Below are 19,580 nucleotides of genomic sequence, written 5' to 3'. Positions count from 1 at the left end.
TAATGGCAGTACCAGAGAGTGCCTCGCCTAATTCCACGAAATTTCATCAACGAACAAATAGAACTTCAATTCGCGAGACTCTGCTACTCGCTGGCGAGTTTCTCCTTTGGCCGATCGTAATTTAATAACGTCGGCTGCCATCATTTTTCCAATACGTCTCTGATATTGTGTTACCATCTTGGATTTATTAAGAAATTATGAAGTACAAGGGATCGTCTAACGAAGAGTGAATCTCGATTCGCTTGGATTGTTCTCGCGTTGTTGGATATCGCGCGCTTCCATAAAATAAAAATAACTAAGTTTTTATTTTATAATTATTATTTAGAATAAAGGACACCTTGCTGATTTTGATGAGTTTCGAATATGTTGTCAAAAGAAACGTGAATGTTTTCCTGTACGTACGAGATTGCTCAGCCTTAATTTTCGATTTACATATATGTAAAAGTATTATTGCTGTTGTATATATTGTACTGTATATAATATTTCTAATATTTGTCATAAATTTGCATTAGTTCGAATTAGTTTCGTGCTAGGTTTAGAACAGATTTGAGCTATATCGTCGTTTCAGGTAGGTTTTCAAGAAAGTAAAAATCTTCTGGAGGACGATAAAACAAAGCAAGAGAAGTTTTGGAAAATTTTCAATGAATATTTCAATGAATATAGTTTGAAATGAAAATTACTATAGATGAAATTATCTCGTCGCAGGGTTTTGAATAATCTTAAACAATAAGAAATTAATATGAAACAATTAATATTAACAATTTTCACTGCTTCCAATTAGGAAAATAGGAAAAGTGGACTTTCCACTTCTGCAGACAATTATCTTAAAAGGATAAAGTGGATCAAAATTTGATCAAGTCGATGGAGGCTAAGTTCTCAAGGGGTCTTTATAAGAATTTTTCATCGATTTAAAAGAGGTTTAACTTTACAAACTTTTTAACAGACTTACTATCTTCTGCTCAACTTTAAACCTAAAACGAATAAACAAAATAAATTAAACGAGCAGATTATATATTATATAAACTATCACATGTCTTTGGTTTATGTAATCTTGCCGACCTCCTGGGCACAATCGGTACACTCCCCCGGATTATTCTCACTCGTTAAATTGTCCATGAAGTAGTCAGTCTCCCCTTCATCGTTTTCGCCATCACTTTGTGTTTCGACGTCAGTCCAGTCAACTCCCCTTCCAAGTTCAAAATCTTCTACGTCCCATATTCATTCTGAAGACCTCCTTTTTATATTGCTCGTCTCCATCTTAACACTCTTTTAGGGAAACGTATTCTCCTCGAACCTGACATTACAAGATATTATTACTTTCTTGGTCTTTGGCAGGTAAATCCTATAGCCTTTGACCTGCCTGTCGTATCCTGCAAATATCCCCTCACCTGCCCTGCTATCGAATTTTCCTCCGCTTGGATTTCTCAGGTACCAGACTCTGCACCCAAATACTCTCAGTCTGTTGATCTCCCCTTGGATGTCACATCCCTTACCTTTCCATAATTCCAGTGGGATCTTGTCTCCGATAGCAGCGGATGGGCATAGATTTCTTATGTGACATGCCGTGTTCACAACTTCTCCCACAGATTGTCAGGGAGCCCTGATTGCATGAGTAAACATCTAGACATCTCAACCAGGAACCTGTTTGCTCGTTCGGAAACCCCATTTTGCTCAGGGTTCCTAGCGACGGTCTTCCTGTGTAAGGTATCTTTCTCTTTCAGGTACTTTTCCGCATTAGATGATCGGGCATAACCCGTATTAGATGAACGTAAGTAAAGTTTGAAACTGTGACAAAATTTATTGTCGATTTGAAGAACACAAAATAGTGTAAAACGAATGTACTTAAATCGCATCATATATTCTGTTCTTTGTATATAACAAATAAAACCATTGAACGTAATTTACATAAAACCTATTCTTCTTTGTAAATTCTATTCGTTCTATGAAGAACATTAATCATAAAAATATTTTCCATTTGAAGAATTATATTTTTCATCGAACGTCGAAATTTTTATAAACAAAGATTACAATCGACAAATCACACGATTCGGAAAGCAATAATTCTATCAAAGTAAATTTCATGCAATCGTGTTGTTGAAATTTAATCCCGAAACTCGATTCAATCAACGCCTGATTCACTAAATTACGAATTAACTCGCACAGAATTGGTCAGCTAGTTTAATAGGTGAAAGCTTTTTCGGCGACGCATCAATCAACGCGGTGAATTAAGACTACACACACATGTCACAATCGATACAAAATTAATTCACACGGACGCGAACCAACTTCGAACGAGTATGTTTTACTGTTTTGTTACAGGATCTAATTGAACAACATAAACAAAAGTACTTATATTCAGCGACTAATGAAACATTTACTTTAGCGTTAATATAAACCAGCAGTATAAAGTTCCGACTAAGTTATTTGGTAATTAACGATAATTACAAATTTATTACCATAATATTACGTTATTACGAAGATATTAATACGATATATAACGAAAAATTACAATTTTTCATGAACTACATTTCAATTAAAGACGATAATATTCTACATACACATCTGAATTAACTTTCTATGGATTAAAAGGATAATGCTGCCATCCCTAGTTAAAATGCATGATTCTGCATTTTCCAAATACGTTGAAATATTTGGAGTTTCTCGTGGTTTTTACCATTTAAGTAAAATTATACTGTGTAGATTTTCATAGCACAGATTTTAATAAAAATACTTGATACAAATATTTTTAAGTATATTACTTACATATGTATTTTTATTATATATATATTTTAAGTATATTACTTACATATGTATGATAAATGTAACTTGTCACTGAACATTGATTAATAATAAAGTGTCTGATAAAGTGACGGTAATCTTCATTAATATGTAACGATTTTGAAGAGTTTCTTAATCTGTTAACCAGGGGATCCCTTGATTGTTGAACTTCATAAATGATATGCATAATACACGCATAGAAGTTAGAAAATGAAAAAAGAATGGCTTCACTACGTCTTTTTCCACGTAATCCAAATGTAAATGTAACTTGTCCTTTAACGCGAAAACGACATTTAAAAAAAACAGAAAATTCCTAAGCCAAAAATCTATTATCTCCAGAAGATTGATAATCCTGACAATGAATTAATTCGATTCCCCAATCGAATAAATTAACACGTTTAATCTAATACGATCAAAGATTAAGAAATTAGTAATAGAATTTCCAAGTTCCTCTAATTGACACTTCCACAAACGTGTGTATGCGTCTACGTAATATAATACATGGAACATCGTTTCTTTCTCGTATCTGCAGTTTCACGACGTCACGTATTCTCAATTCGTTTAAAAATTCACCAGCACGATATACAAAAAGCAACGACATTAGTATCAGCCACTGTCGCCGGAAATGTAGGAAGCAGATGGATGACGCTCTGGTCACGCATTAAATCGGATAGTAAGGTCGAGCGCGCGTGTGCGTCAGCCAGTCAACGAGAATTTAAATTTCAGCTGGATTGTACAGCAGTCGGTGGTTCGATGAAATATGAAAAAATTAGCAGGCGATCCACAGCCGTCAACTTGTCACAGACTTGTTCGTTATTTCGAGCGACGCGCGATCGTCTCGGGTGAAAAAGGAGAGAAAGAGAGATGTAGAATGGGAAATAACACGAATCAATTGTAACGCAACGATCAAAGTGCGATCCACTCGAACGAGAATCGTTCCACATGGAATCACGCGGAAGCCGATGTTATCGCGGTGGATTATTTCCAAAGTCGCAGTGTCCGCTGCCAATTTCGAGATACAATATTAATTCGGGGACAATTTTCAGATAGCAGTTTGAGTGGGTCTGAAGATATTGATGATTGAACATATGGAAATTGCACGAAGCAAGTATCATCACACATTTTATTATTTTCGTAGTATTAACAATAGAACTATTCGCGACTAAATTATAAAAGCTGTACTAAAAACTCAAAATGAAAGATATACATACGTAAATTGTATGTACATATTATCCATTATTAATGCAATATTTATCTATAAAATTTATGCATACATCATTGCAAAATTATCAAATAACTTTATCTATTGATATAAGATACATTGTGTATTTTAAACCTATAAAATTTCTACGAAAACTTACAAATTGGCCATTCTGACCAGTCGGGTATTTCAAGAATTAATGATTCGAGTAAACAGTTATGAAATATCGATGACGAGTTGTAAATCCGTTCGATTAATTCTTTAAGGCTGTGTTACACTACAAAACGTAACTCACAAAAACTCAATAGTTGCGTCGATATCGATCATCGACGATATAATAATTAAGGTTTACATAATTAAGACGACGCAACATATGCGTCAATAGCAGCGTATATTTATATTTATATTTATGTCTTAATTACGTCCTAACAGTTTCAAACGATTGAATGTTTCTAGTTTAATTTTATTCGAGTTTTAACTATATAGAGGCCATTGTGTCGAAGCAATTTATCAAAATTCAAACCCTTGACGCAAAGGTTAAAGGTTGAGATCGATTCATTTATAACAATGAGATCGTGAATTGATCGAGATACACTTGCAATTGAGGCTATCATAATCTTATTATTGCAGGGCTAATGGAATATTTATAAGACGTAATGTGGGATAGACGTGATTGATCAGAGTTTCCTTTGAAATGGCAAAAAAGGCAATGACGTGATTAGGAACCTTGCACAGCGGGTGAGCCATTATAGTTTGTAACAAGCTCTGTAATAAAGAGTGATGGTTTGCCAGATTTGAAGGAGTTGATTTATGGGGTCACCTGTATTGTTGCGATCTGACGACCTTACAAATTTTGGGTTCTAGGCAACAAGAAAAACATGTATGGTAATCAGTCTGTTATACTTTGCAATTTAAAATTTATGTTTCAACAAAAAAGGTGGAAATAAGAATTAAGAGAATGAGAGATCGATCTACTTTCCAAATAAAAATTCTATATTACCTACCAATAAAATCAATATAAATATGTTACTAAAATTGAAATATTTTGAGTAATATAGGATTGTTATGGAAATGGTATAGTTTATGTGATCTAAATTTTTATTTTTACTTCTTTATTTTTAATCATCTTTATTTTTAATCAGATAATAAAATATAAGAACCTATTACACATTATATAGTAACTTATGATAAGATATTATATGTGTGACGATATATAGCAACTTATGATAAGGTATTATATGTGATAAGTATTTATCTAAATATTAATCCTATATTACTATTCGAATATACTTTCGGAATTAATTGAACTCTCGGAAAAGCAATAAAATGTTCTTCTTGTTCTTTAAGTTATTCCATTTCGATCTTTAGTATAATTTCAATAAAGAATGATTTTTTTTCTCAAAGAGCGTATTATACATTTTTACAAGAGCATTCTATACATTTTTCCTACATTGATATAATAAAATGATTCTTTCGATTCAACAATATATTTTTATTTCAATATGTAACAATAAAAACCCACATATATGACACTATAATTAATTTTTTCCTCATTATGATACGTTATTTAGGAAATTAAATATTCTGCTCATCCCTCAGGAATAAAAATAACAAAGAATAACTTCACAATAATTTTTTCTCTCTGGGTATATATCAAAATATTTTTATTTTTTAATACATACGTATAATGTTAAAATTTTTTAAATTTACGTATTTATTTTCGTATATTTAATTAGCATACCTAGTAGATATTTGAAAGCACAGAACACGAACGATGAAAACTTTCGCAACGAACATGTAGAATAAATAACTTCTCTACAGCCACGATCAGCAAATATTATAGTAACTTTCACGAAGCTTCGCTTCCTCTTTACGTTCCTCTGTATGAGCAATATTATATGTATGTGTATCGAGTTGTCTACACCCACACTTGGGGTAACACACGCGGAAAAGGATTTTCCTGCAAGGAAAAATGCGGGTAAAGCGATCCAAAGAAATTTTCGTGATATTCATGGGGTAGAGTTCAAGAGATTGAGCTTGTTTCTTTTTCGATTGGAAGGAAATAAAAATAAGGGAAGAAAGGAAATTTCGAGAAATATAGACTTTTCGAGAAAATAAAGACCAAGTTTACTACTTAGAATGCGGATGTTATACCGGCAATAAAATATTCATAAATCGAAGAATGGAAATAACACTAAAAAAGGAATGAGTTTTAATGATCTTTCAACGGAACTTACATACATTCGTTGAACTGTGCAGTAAAAGAATACACGAATATATAGAATATAATCTATGAATATACAATAGTTTATTGAAAACACTGAAACAAATGCTACGGTCAAGGATCTTTGGAATGTCGGAATGGGAAAGACTGTTGGAGGATGTTGCGGAGTGTACGGAGAGTGAAAGGTACATTAGTTACAGGAGAAGGGCGAGCAAAGGGTTAAAGAACACGGTATACAGGATGACTCACGCAACTAGGACAAGCTATTTAAATAAGTATCAATGAAATTTCGTTAAATATGATTAGAAAATGTATTGGTTCACGTATTTTCCAATGAAACATTTTTTAATTAGATTTTACATCTTGTTTCCATAGTACCAAATTTAATGTAATCATATGAAAGTATATATTATTACTATATGATACGAAATTTATTATTAGGTCCTAATTTATTAGCACATAAATGCAATAACAAATGCGCAGATGTACTCTTTGTATTCTTTGTACTCGTTGTAATAAATTAAATTTACATATGTAACGCTAACATTATTTTCATTAAACTTCATTGGTATCTACTTAGTTTTTGTCGCCCAACTACATGTGCATCATAATTTTGACTAATGAAATTCTCCTTCATCTTTTACCTCTTCATTGTTATAACTTGTGCTACTTGTGTGGAACACGCTGTATACCGTTTAGCCGTGCAGTGGAAACGTATACATATACTGTACGTTCCTTTACAACCCCCTTGCGGATCGTATGAAAAATATGGTTTTTGGCGATAGTCTGGCTATTGTCGGTTACGTAAAACTAAAACGATACGTTATACCGGAAAGAAATATATTGCTCTGCTTTTTCGAGTCTTCTTCGAAGCAGCTAAAAGGAGCTCAGCTTATACAGTTTGAATTAGGTACTTTAAAAATATCAAGGAAGAGCCGAAACTTATAGGACGTGTTCAAAGTTGGGATCAGATACGAAGAGATTCTGGTTTATCAGACTTTTGCTATCTCGTACATGGTGTTCCTAAATATTGTTTTTACTTAGTGTTTCAAAAGACAAATATGCAAGTTAATAGAGGTACGCGTTATAAAATATGTTTTTACATATTCCTCTGGTTCTTCAGTTTTTAGATATTCTTAATCTTGTGATTATGAATGGAATTTACAGGAAAGTATACAGCTGACAAAAATGTTAATACGATCCTGAGAAACTTAATAATCCTATGTAGGTACCAACATATACAACGATGAGCATATAAATGGGACAATTTTATTTTCACAACTCATGTAAAATAGAAGATTCACTTACTATTATATTTATATTAATTACGTAAAATAGAAAAGCTACTTATTCCTGAATTAAGTGTTTCAAACACAAAAATATATCCGAAATGTATCAATAAAAGGTAATTTCAATTAACTTGTCAGAACTACTTACATCTATACGACCTCCGCTGTATATCCTTTAAATTTTATTTGTCTTTTGGTGGCCGATTTCGGTGATCGTAAATCATCGCTTAAAGCCACGCAAACGTTCCAGCAGTTCACTCACCTTAAACATTGTCGATTGGCGAGTCGTGACGCTGCGACGTTCTAGCCGTGATGATTTCGTGCGGTGCGAAATCATGCGCTCGAGTGGCGGGCAGATAATACACGAGGCAGGAGACCCCGACGAGGAACAGGAAGAACAGGAACACGATGTCGAACATTAACAGGGAGTTCAAGGTCATCAGCTGCATCGTGCGCGTACAACTTTCTCCACCATTACACACATATACACGCGGATCCTCACGCAAGCGCGTTCTCACCCGCCAGGTATATTTCCTTCCACTTCGACTTTCGTATCCTTTGGTATCCTCGACTTCCGTTTCCTCGTCTAGCTCGCGACGGATGCGCGAGTATCAACTTTTTGGAAGAATATATTTTTCAATACGTTAGAAGGGTTTGTTTGAAGCGATAACGATTGAAATTTGAACGTAGCAATCCTTTTAATAGATCGAATAAAAGATGATTATACAGGGTGGATGGTAACTGATGGTACAAGCGGAAAGGGGGTGATTTTACGCGAAAAAAGAAGTCGAAAATATAGAATAAAAATTTTTTTTTTTAATTTTTTCATCGAGACAACGATCTACAGTGAGATCCGTTATAACGAGACGTGATAAAGTGCACGCGTACCGAGCTAAAATTCAAAGTCGATTTTCTCGAAAACAAAGCCTCAAACGAAAAATTTTTATTCTATATTTTCGACTTCTTTTTTCGCGTAGAATCACCCCCTTTCCGCTTGTACCACCAGTTACCAACCACCCTGTATATGCATATGAATATAAATCATCGGCTTTAGATATAAAGATATCTATTTAAAGGCAAATTTTAATTCATCCAATATTCTACATGATAAGTTATATTAGACGGCGTGAGTGAAATAACAGATTTAGAATAAAATACGTATGTGCGTTTTTTTGCAGGTTAACGTTTCTCGCGAAAGATTAGACAATATGGCTTTTATTGTATCTAAACGAAGTGGGCATTATACCTATACGTTTACAATTTCATCGATTGTTTCTAAATCTTCTTCTCTTTCATTCGAAAACTTTTATAAATCGTCGATGGTATCTTTCTGCTCTTTTATTTCTGGATACGATAAATCCCGAAATTTTATATGAAATTTTTATATGAATACGGAAAGAGTAAAAACAAGAATATCCTGCATAAACGGCTTTTCCATTGAAAGCTAATCTTTTTTTAGAATCAGTAATGTTTGTATACGAGAGGAATCATATTTTCCTTTTACTATGTATACAAAATTATCCCGTAAATGTATAAACGTCGGAAGAGTAATTACGAGTTCTCATTAAAATGTCAAGTTTTTCGAAATTTTTGGTTAACCGCTTCCACGAGGATTGGTACTATGGAATTTCAATAGACATTCAAGGTAGCCTGGCCACAATCAGCTGAAATGTTGAACTGCAAATCGAACCATAATTGGATTTTCCGGAGGTTATCGATATCAAGTTATGCGCGAATCGTTAATACCACCTCTATTATAATGAGCTATTTGTGCGTCGCGCATTGTGATATCGACTGTTATGGATGGTACTTTTACTTCGAAATTAATGCAACATAATTGAAATCATGATCGATCGTGTCATATACAGGAATAAAATCGAATTCGAAAGTCGATTTTCAAAGTGTGTTATTTGTATACATTATATGAATTGCATATCGACTCGATACATACATTAGGTGCTTAAGTGCGATCAGACTTCAACCCCTAAAATTATAAAGTATGCATATAAATTTTAATACCGGTTTTATTAGTTCGAAATGTAATGTAAAATTGGCAACGTTTACATTTACTAAATTCAGATATAATTATTAATATAAATATGTTTACTGAGTAAATAATTTTGCTTCCAAAATAAGTTACCAAATTTGATCACTGAAATAGACTATGAAGTTATTTAAATAAAGCTTCTAGAACTCAAGTGTTTCTAAGAAGAATCAATAAAATGATACTTGAAGCATATTACAATAGATATATGGTATATTTGTAACACTAGATAATAGTTACTAATCTTTGTTATTATAAATGAAAACAATATTTCCTATACTATATATTTTTATATATCTTATCTATAACCATTTTTCCGGTAACGCAAAGTATAAATAAACCTATCTAAGAAACAAAAAATAAACTCAATCATTGATTAGTTCCTTTTTAATACGGCAAGATAATATGCGTTCCATAATAATAACTGTTACACAGTACACGCTGTAAACAATGCTTTCTTATTGCAAAAACGCACATATTTTCATTTTAGAAATGAGTCATTTCCAGCAACTTCCTAATCGCGTTATTTTTAGTGGCGCAATTTTTAGTTCGCGTTATAGGGGGTCCGACTGTATATCATAATTAAATATAATATTTAGGGGTGCTATTGAGACGATAAAAAGACTGACAAGAGATGTACATATCTGGGAATTGAATCGCAAATAATCGTTACGGGTGGAAAAGTTTTGTGAGAATACTTCAATCGATCTTGAACGTCTAGTACACGTCTGGTGCAACGAAAGAAGAAGATTTCGATCTTTTGAAACACAATAGATCCAAGCCATTAGTTGCAGTGACAGTGATATGGCGAAAGAAGAAACGTTTAAGTGCAGAAGACAGCATCGACATCGATCAACGATTAGATGTATCTAATCTGTGGAAAACTTCCACGCAGGAGTAGCTCGTTTTAGGTTTCAGATAAGAGAAGCTTTCGATAACATGTGAAAAGTTAAACAATTTTATATTTTCTTCATTTTCTAATAGAATCGTCGGTTTTTCATTGTAGTAAAAAGACACAGTTAGATCAAGAAAATATAGAAATTTTTTGCAATATTTCTTTTCAAAAATTGTTCTTATGTTCGTACAATATTTTTGCTTTATCTGCTTATTATACATCAGGTATAATCGTAGACACAAATAAATGAAATTTATACATCGATTGACTCCTTGAATATAATTAATTCATTACTTTCTTCTCTTACTAATCTTAATACCCTTATTTTATCACTCTTCCAATTGTTGCTAAATGTTTTGCTTATATATTATATGATTTTCTATTACATGGTATTATTAGTAATTTTATATCATAAACAAGTATTTTATATAGTGTTTGAATGACAATACATTATAGAAAGATATTATATATGAACACTTTACGGCATCGGCTTTCAAATAATTAATTTTCTGAAGAGAGTACAAAGTCTGAATTATTTAATTATAAATTGTTTTCAAGTACTTTCGAGTACGTAGATATATTATCAATGAATTATTAACAGTTACATTCAATGGAATAACGTAAATAATTATCTTTTCTCAAGGAGAAAGATTTATCAGATTCTATTTAATATTCTGCATTCTCATTGTATTTGATTCTGGAAAATTAATTCTATCAATTGTCTGGAAAATATCGTATTACAAATTAAACGTGCAATACATCGGGCACGAATCTATAAATAAATTCCATTTCCTTCTGTATCAGAAAATCTTAACATATACTTGACATAATTTTTCCTTTCGAACAGCAAGTCAATACGTATAAATTAACTAGTGACCTATTGTACTCGAGATTTATTAATACCAAATAGGAAACTTGATTTATTTCCTGCAATTCGAAGAAAAACGTGCGACTTCGATCGACATCTTGTTGAACCACTTGACATTATTTTTTCGACCGTTCAACGATTTCCTATTCCCGATTCGCTCAATCATTGACGCGAGGTTGACGATAACGTTAACTGATTTCACAGAGATTATTTCAATCTAAAGTTAAAAAATAGATGTATTACGATATGTAACATGGTTTATGTTAAGGATAAGTTTTCGTGTAATCATCTTTTTACGAAATGAAGTGCAATTATGCTTCATAAATATGTTATGTTTAAATGAAATAATTACAAGAAATAAATCAGCTTTTCTGATCCCATTATAGTTAACAAGATTTTTCTGTTAATTGCCAAAGAAAAGGGACTCTTAATAACAGAATAATTAAAAGGGTAGCAAGCGTAAACTCTTTTAATATCTACCGTTTAAGACATTAAACCACGTCTAATTAAAATGATTTCTATTAATATTTCTAATACAATTTTGTATAACAATTCACCGTACAATTTCTTCTATTTATAATTGATTGTAAATCGAATACTTTTCTTCACGAGTACTATATATTATACAAATAATTTAAACAACGGTGTGAGTTATATCATCGGATATAAATTAGTGTCATTATGATAAATCATATATAGTTATTGCTCGTTCTCATTATTTATACTATGCATTACATTTAAACAAAAAAAAAAGGAAAAAATGACAACACAATCATTTAATCACGCGCAATAAATTTTATACTAACTATGTAACAAATACTTGACCCTACATTTTTTATCGTATTTCAACTTCGCTCATTAAACGTCCATAAATTTACTAAATGCTATTAACGCCAGCTTTTTTCTCGTTAATTAAAACATACTTTATATAAGCTGCCGCATTTACAAAGTTTGTTGTTAAATCTAGCAGGATCTTTATTTAAGAGGTAAAAAGAGCAGAAAATTGTGTCGCATAATTTCCATGTTTATCTCCGTGTCATTTTCGAATCATCGGAGCAGATACGACGAGCTAATGAAATTTTTAATGTATATACTCGCCGGTAACTAACGCAATTGGCGGCGTCATTAACAGCTGTATCACGGTTGATCTAACCTGTCTATGAGCCTGTCTGCTCTGACGATTTCCCACTTACGCAAATTCACCGGCATACCGAATGCAAGTCGATCTTCATCGGCCTTGCATCGCCACTGCCACCGGAAATTTACGGTATAACATAATTTCCGTTCGGAAACACGTTTTCAAAAGATAAACTCTACCTCTGACGAAGTCTGCTTGTTCCAATAGATCGGAAGTTATTATGAAAATTTGTAAATCGCTCGAGTATGGAAGCTGTGGGAAGCATCTGCTGTGTTGAAGCATCTAGAATCGAATCGAAGATTTAACGTGTGATTTATCGATTCTCCTTCGTTGTTTCCGCTCTTTGCGAGTGAACGACGATCGTTTAATTATACGCATTAATATCGTCGAAGTTGTGCCAAAGAAGTGGCATAATTGAGTCGGACAGAAGTTAGCATGGTGACTACAAAATAATTGGCTTTACATAATAATTAATGAGATTCAAGTACATGAAATTTCGTATCACGTAGTAATACTTTCATGCGACTACAGGTATTTGATGCTGTGAAAGTGAAATGTAGAACCTGATAAGAAAACGATTGATAGGGAAATAATGGTACCTAAGTGTAAATAGTTTTTGTAGCCACTGTATATTGATCAATTTTATCGAAAGTAATTGTTTGCTTTGAGGAAATGAAGTAAATGTGGTAAAAGAATTATAAGAATAAATAATTATTAAATATACATAACAATGTGAAATATACGAAATATGGCGCTTCTTATAGTGCTTGGTAGAACAATTTTCTACCGAGGTTCTATTCTTAAATTATGTTCTCAAAAACAGTTAAAGTAAACAGTTAGAGTAAACAGTTCATTAAAGAATTTTTCAAAGAGTGTTTAGCTCCTGAATGGTAAAATGTAAACATTTCAGGATCAAATAAGTGAAGTAAAAAATTGTTAATTATTTAAACTCTGAGGATCCAAAATATAGTTTGTGCGTATTAAAAATGAAAAAAGTATGCAGTAACGTGACGCTGTTATCGCAAGGATACATACACATATGGACCCTTAATTTACAGCGAGTATTTTATCTAAAATTCACATATATCTATATAGATAGTTGTTTGTTTTCAAAATTAAATCCTGGAGAATTAACGAACTTTTTTGTAATTAAAACTGTATGACCGGAGATGAATTAATTTAACGTAACAGTGAACAACTTTAATGTCCGTTAATGAAATCTCTTGTGCCCTGTATTCGCGCAATAAATTTTTCCAAAATACAATTCATTTAATTAATTTCAATTATTTATTTATTGAATATTTGAATTGGTTGATATTGTTATGAAAGATTATAAAAGAATGTATTTGTCCTAAGTTGTCAAAAAAGGGAAATTTCGATATTATATAGAAATAGATTGTGACATGCTGCAAAAATAGTTTTAGCTTTGAATATTATAAATTTTTTTTCACAATTTAATAAAATCAGATTGAAAATGGTATACCTGTAAATGAATGAAGTGAGCTCGTCATACTCTTTGTTTGCCAGTTGTTACTCGTTTTTAACGTGTGTTAGCCTGCAGGCAATGAGAAGATAATTTCATTTAATGCAACGAAACGCTACGTTTCAACAGGAGTCTTCAATGCATCCCGTTAAAAAAAGTTGATATTCTAGCTTTCTGACACAATAGATGAATTCCAACAAAGGTAACATAAAACAGCGGGAAAATAATAGAATATTTGAATATCCAAAATTGCGTTAAATTTATAAATATTAAAATATCGAATTATTTGTCTGTTAATTATGTGAATATCCCGCGACGTTTAAAATATATTATGTATATTTAGAATTAACTATTCGTCTTATTATAAAACAGGGTTCGTAATGTAACATTTTTCAATAAATATATGTACACGACAAAAATTTCTCATATACTTGTGAAACATGTCAATACTTTATACCTAGTACTTTATAAAGATATTTATCTAATCTTTATAAACTATATATCTTTATAAATAAATTTAATAATTCAACCTTCGATGTATCAGTTACTCGTGAAATGTAATATTGTATTGCATATTTCGTAAAAATTAACACGTATGTTTTAAAAGTTGAAGCGAATATATAATATTTATGATAAGATAATATTGTTAGAAGTTAGTGCCGTGTTATGGCAGAAATTTTTCCAGTTCTTTTATTTTCTTCCTTTCATAAGAAAACACATTTGCATACTTGGTATAAATGCAAATTGTATAAAATCTTAAAGCAGCAAACTAAAACTGAAAAACTTCAATGTTTTCAATGTTAAAAATAAAGAAAATCTGCAATTATCAATATAATACGTACGGTATAATAATATCCCCGTTAGTGTACGAGTCAAATATCCAATTACAACTTCCGCTTTATATTTGCAAGCTAAACCTTAAATACAGAGAACTAAGAGATTTTTCGAAAAAAAGAAGAAATAGATAAAAATAGAGAAATGAAAAGCAACGAAAAGAGAAAAATATATCGGATAAAGGAAAAAAACAGGAAGCATTTTTTCAATGCATACTTTGGGTAAAGAGGGTAAAGAGTAAACTCCTCCAGTGACATAAACCTCGTTACACCGCTCAACTTTTTCCTCCTACACCACTTTTGCCTATTTCGTCGAACTACGGCACAACTCGCCCCAATATTGCCAGGAGTTACGCGAGGAATCGAACGATCACATGGAACACTCACTTCCTCTTCTAACAAGGGATAGTGCGATGAGCGTGAAAAAAAAAAAGAGGACAGGATGGTTTTGCGTCCTCGTATAAGAGGCTAGACAGATATAGACCGCAAGATAAACGACGTATTACAGGCATAAAGCAACATCCTCGGTGTCGTCGTCCGTCCCTGTCATCGGGATCCTGTCCCGTTCTCGTACCACCCCTGTCATAACCTCTTTTCTCGATCCCACGCGACGCGATACAGTGAACACATGCAGAAAAAGAAACGGAGCTGAATTTCTGAAGAAGTTGCAGAAACTACGACGGTTGTCCGTTGTCAGAACGATATCGACTTTTCCTTTTCACATATTCTTTTACGTGATTTCAATCAAAAACTCTTCGCAACATACATAATGTCCCATGATTATGTCTCTAACGACACAATACATAACGACTTGTCAATACCTACTGTTAAACAAGAGATATCACACAGGACATACAACATACATGTACAATAGTTATCACAGGATACAACAAAAATTCATTGATTTTACAATCGACTCATACCGCTATTAGTGCACATTAAATAAAAAGATACACCTTCTTCTTTAATGTGGTAAACAGATAATAAACAAAAAATATGAACAGATAAATACAAAACAGATAAATACAAAACAGATAAATACAAAACAGATAAATACAAAACAGATAAATACAAAACAGATAAATACAAAACAGATAAATATATGAACAGATAAAAAACAGACAATAAAAAAAAAAGAAGAAAAAACAAGAAAGAGAATATTCTTCCACCGTAGCAACCGTGTCTTTCTTGTAACGAAAAGAGATCTCGCACAGAGACACAGGCTCTCTGACACAGTCTGCGCACAGCACTCTTCTCTGAAGATTTCGCGTTGATTCCAACCGATAGTTTGCGGAAACAAGCAAGTGAACACGTAGAAAGTAATTGTGGAAGTGGGCTCTGGCTGCTGAAATCGATTCGCAAGCGGTTAAGTAGCAGAGTTTTGAAAGAGATTTTGATCGGCTGGAGAATGATAAATAAAAGTTGGAAGAAGAATTTGGAGGAATTTGTAGCTCGTTAAAACATTTAATATTTCCTCCTTTTCTATACGATACATTGTTAAGAAGACTGTGAGTCTTCATGTATTTTTTAGGATTTTTGGAAGCGTAAAATTGCACAGAATGTTCATAATGTGATAAAATATATAAAATATTCGAAATATGGTGCTTCTTATAATGTTTGGTAAAGAAATTTTCTACCGACGTTCTACTTTTTAAATTATGTTCTGAAAAATGTGAATTTGCATAAAAGTCCGCAAGTTACTAATAATAATATACAAGTTTCAGATTAACATACCTTCAACAACGCTTTTAAAGATATAAGACACGCAAATCAGTTTCTTTACAATTCTAAACTTTGCTTCGAACGAATGAGAATTATCTAAGTAATATATTTTAGCAATCTATTTAAGCATTCTAAATAGATTTATCGTCAGATTCTTTGACATTTTTGGTGTCTAAAATTTGTAAATGATTCGCAACTGTGTCACGAAGCGAAAAATTTTATGAGAAGTGGGATATCACTAAAAGAAACTTTACGAAACTTCTACACTTGAAGAAAAATGTTATACCTAGTGATTTTAACCCAAATTTTTAACGAATGTGACAAAGAGATTAATCTAAAATCTCCATCCTACCATTCCCTCCAGGCTGAAGTAGATAACAAGTTGGAAACTTAGAGGAAAGCTATCCGAAAGTAAAACAGACCAGGTTGAGATATCCTTCGCCACTGTTCGCCGCTACGAAGCCAAGTGCAAATAATAGTTTTTCACCGTCGAGCGCAATGATTCAATTTCGACAAGGGAGGATCATACGGCGATAGAGGATAAGCTTTGAGAGAGTTTCTCTCAGAATGCGTTTTTAACGAAATCCCGCGGATTATTTGGTTACAAAAGGCAAAAGGCACGGATAGAAAAAATTAAACTGTAAATATGGTAAAGAAATATGGTAAGATTGAAGTTATTTAAAAGTTTTTGAATAATGTATATTAATGAATTCTGAATAATATTGATTTTTACAGCAAGCTTTTGGTCAACGACGTCGTGATTAAGAGGTTAATAACTTGAGGATGTCATAGTAATTTTCGGATATCCTATGTAAAATATCAAATTAACACACATCTCATCGCCAGATATTTTTCTCATTTATATGTTAAATATTGGACAAATAAGAATTTAAGTAGTTCACCTAGTTAACCCAATAATTTCACTCTCATATCATATTTCAAAATTATATGGAATATCAAATTAACACAAATCTCATGCCCAGCTATTTTTTCTCATTTATATGCTAAATATCAAGTTGACAAACAAGACGTGGAAGAGTATATCTATTTCGACGATGTTTAATTAGAACAAGGGAAATGTGTAATTAGAATGAATCAGGTGCAACGATGGTTAAGAACCGCGGTATTACACGAACCTGGTCGATAATTATACCGTGGCGTGCACCATGAAACAGATGACAAATGGTTTCTCTTCGGTTCGTCTCAATGCGTTTATTCCAATTTCACGGTAAAAATGGGTACCGCATAAACGAAAAACAAACGTGCATCGCGTAAATTGAATTTGCCCGGCCAGAATGAAACTGATTTAATCGCTATCATCGGTCTTACGTTTTAATTTTTCACCTCTGGCTTCTCTACCCACGCGTCTTTGACCACGAACTAAATTACTGTATTTAGTTTACTCGTGAAACAAAAATGGCAAAACATTAATTAAAATGCAAATAATAACGTACACTCGCATCCATATGTATTTGGATATTTCTAAATCTTTGCAAATATGAAGTATACTTCGAATGAAACTGTTCAATCTAATTTTAGCATCTGAAGTTATTAGGTGTGTACAATTAATGAATAAATATTGATGAAAGTAATAGTCGATATTAGCTTCGAACGTTCTGGATTATAAATATTACATTGCTAAATTAAATTGCTGCTATTTTTAGAAAATTGTAATTTCAGAATCTAATACAAATTTATATTCTATTTGTGTATAGTAGATAACATGAGTCTCGTAAGAGATTTCAAAGGCACAATAAAAATATAGTTTAATATTAATTAGTATAAATAATACAAATAAAGAGAAACATTATTAGCTAAAAAATATTAATAAGGCATTTGTAATATTATTGAATACCATTGTCAGTCAATGACATATTTAAAATATTTTCTCTGTTTCTACCATCTTCCTTTTCGTCTGTTAAATATTTCAAATTTCCATATCACTCGTCTATTACCATCTTTCCTACCGAATCACCGGTTTAAAGGGTGACGTTTTCCTGAGAATTAAACCTGAATAGTCGCACGATGAAACGTACAAGTCGTGTTTCAGCACTTTCGTGGTCGTTGCTCGTTAGTAAAAAAGAGAAGAAAAAAAAAATACTAAAGCGGTGGCGTTTCTCCCCTTGCAAAGGTTCGAGTAAAATGGAAGTGTAAAAAGTCAACGAACAAAAAACGAAAGAGAAAAAGAAGGAAAGAGAGTGAGAAAAAAAAAGACAAAAAAGAAAAATGTAGGGATCTCGGTGGCATGAAGTCGCGTAACCCCGTGCACGCAATTATTTCACGGAATGTAACCCTTTCTGGTGACCAGCGACACAAAGAGAAAGTGGAAGAAGGACGCGAATTTCAGTCCCGGCGAATGCAATTACAGCCGTGAAACCCACTCGAGAGCAGTTTCCCGACGAAGAAACGGCAACTCCAAAAGATTTCGAAAATCCCGACCGCGTATTGTGATAGCAAACTTCTGTTCGCTATCCTTCGACATTATAAAAATCCGAGAAACTCGTTCCTCTCTGACAAGTTCGCAGCAAATCGACTTTTTGCGCGGGAAATCGTTCAGGGATCGACTTGGGTGGTTGGTAAAAATTGTAAATCGAGATATTCATGTAAGTAAATCGTAATTTTTCTCTGGAAACGCGCGCGAATGAAAACGGAGAGATTTATTTCTGACTTTCGAATATGATACCGGGGCAAAAAGAAAAAAGGCAAGAAATATTGACTCTTCAAGAAGCGGGACTACTGTACAGCTTTCCCTTTCGTGGTTTCTCATAAATATCACGTAATTTTATTCCGCATCTATGTCGGCATCTTTTATGAAACTCTGTCGAACTGCGAACGAGAAATTTAGAATATATTCAGTAATTCTTCCTTTTGGAATTCAAAAATATGCTGCTGCAAATGTATCTTTAATTTTAGATTATAAATACAGTTAGAATATCCGGACTAGCTTGCTCTATAGTATAAAATAACTTGAAAATAATTTCAAAATTTACTCTGTAAGAAATACTTAATAAACTGCGAAAGATACAGTTTCATGAAATGCTTCATACATTGTTTCGTATTCATTTTTCAAGAGTGATGTTAGTCAAAAATGTTTTTAAAAATCCC

At 32.6% G+C, this 19,580-nt stretch overlaps 1 protein-coding gene across 4 annotated transcripts in view; it reads right to left on the bottom strand.

The window, feature by feature from the left end:
• LOC117204030 overlaps nucleotides 1-19,580 on the bottom strand; it is a 149,277-nt gene that overhangs the window by 76,123 nt on the left and 53,574 nt on the right. For 2 of the 4 annotated variants that reach the window (XM_033441026.1, XM_033441024.1), the window contains exon 2: nucleotides 7,755-8,107. The exons of the other annotated variants lie outside the window; for them this stretch is intronic. The gene's annotated coding sequence lies outside the window, so the exon portion shown is untranslated. The remainder of the gene's footprint in view (nucleotides 1-7,754; nucleotides 8,108-19,580) is intronic. 4 annotated transcript variants of the gene reach the window in all.

Source organism: Bombus bifarius, unplaced genomic scaffold (assembly GCF_011952205.1).
Source record: "Bombus bifarius isolate JDL3187 unplaced genomic scaffold, Bbif_JDL3187 scf7180000007977, whole genome shotgun sequence".
Lineage (NCBI taxonomy): Eukaryota > Metazoa > Arthropoda > Insecta > Hymenoptera > Apidae > Bombus > Bombus bifarius.
The sequence above is the reverse complement of the archived record's forward strand: the minus strand, read 5'-3'. Positions and strand labels throughout refer to the sequence as shown.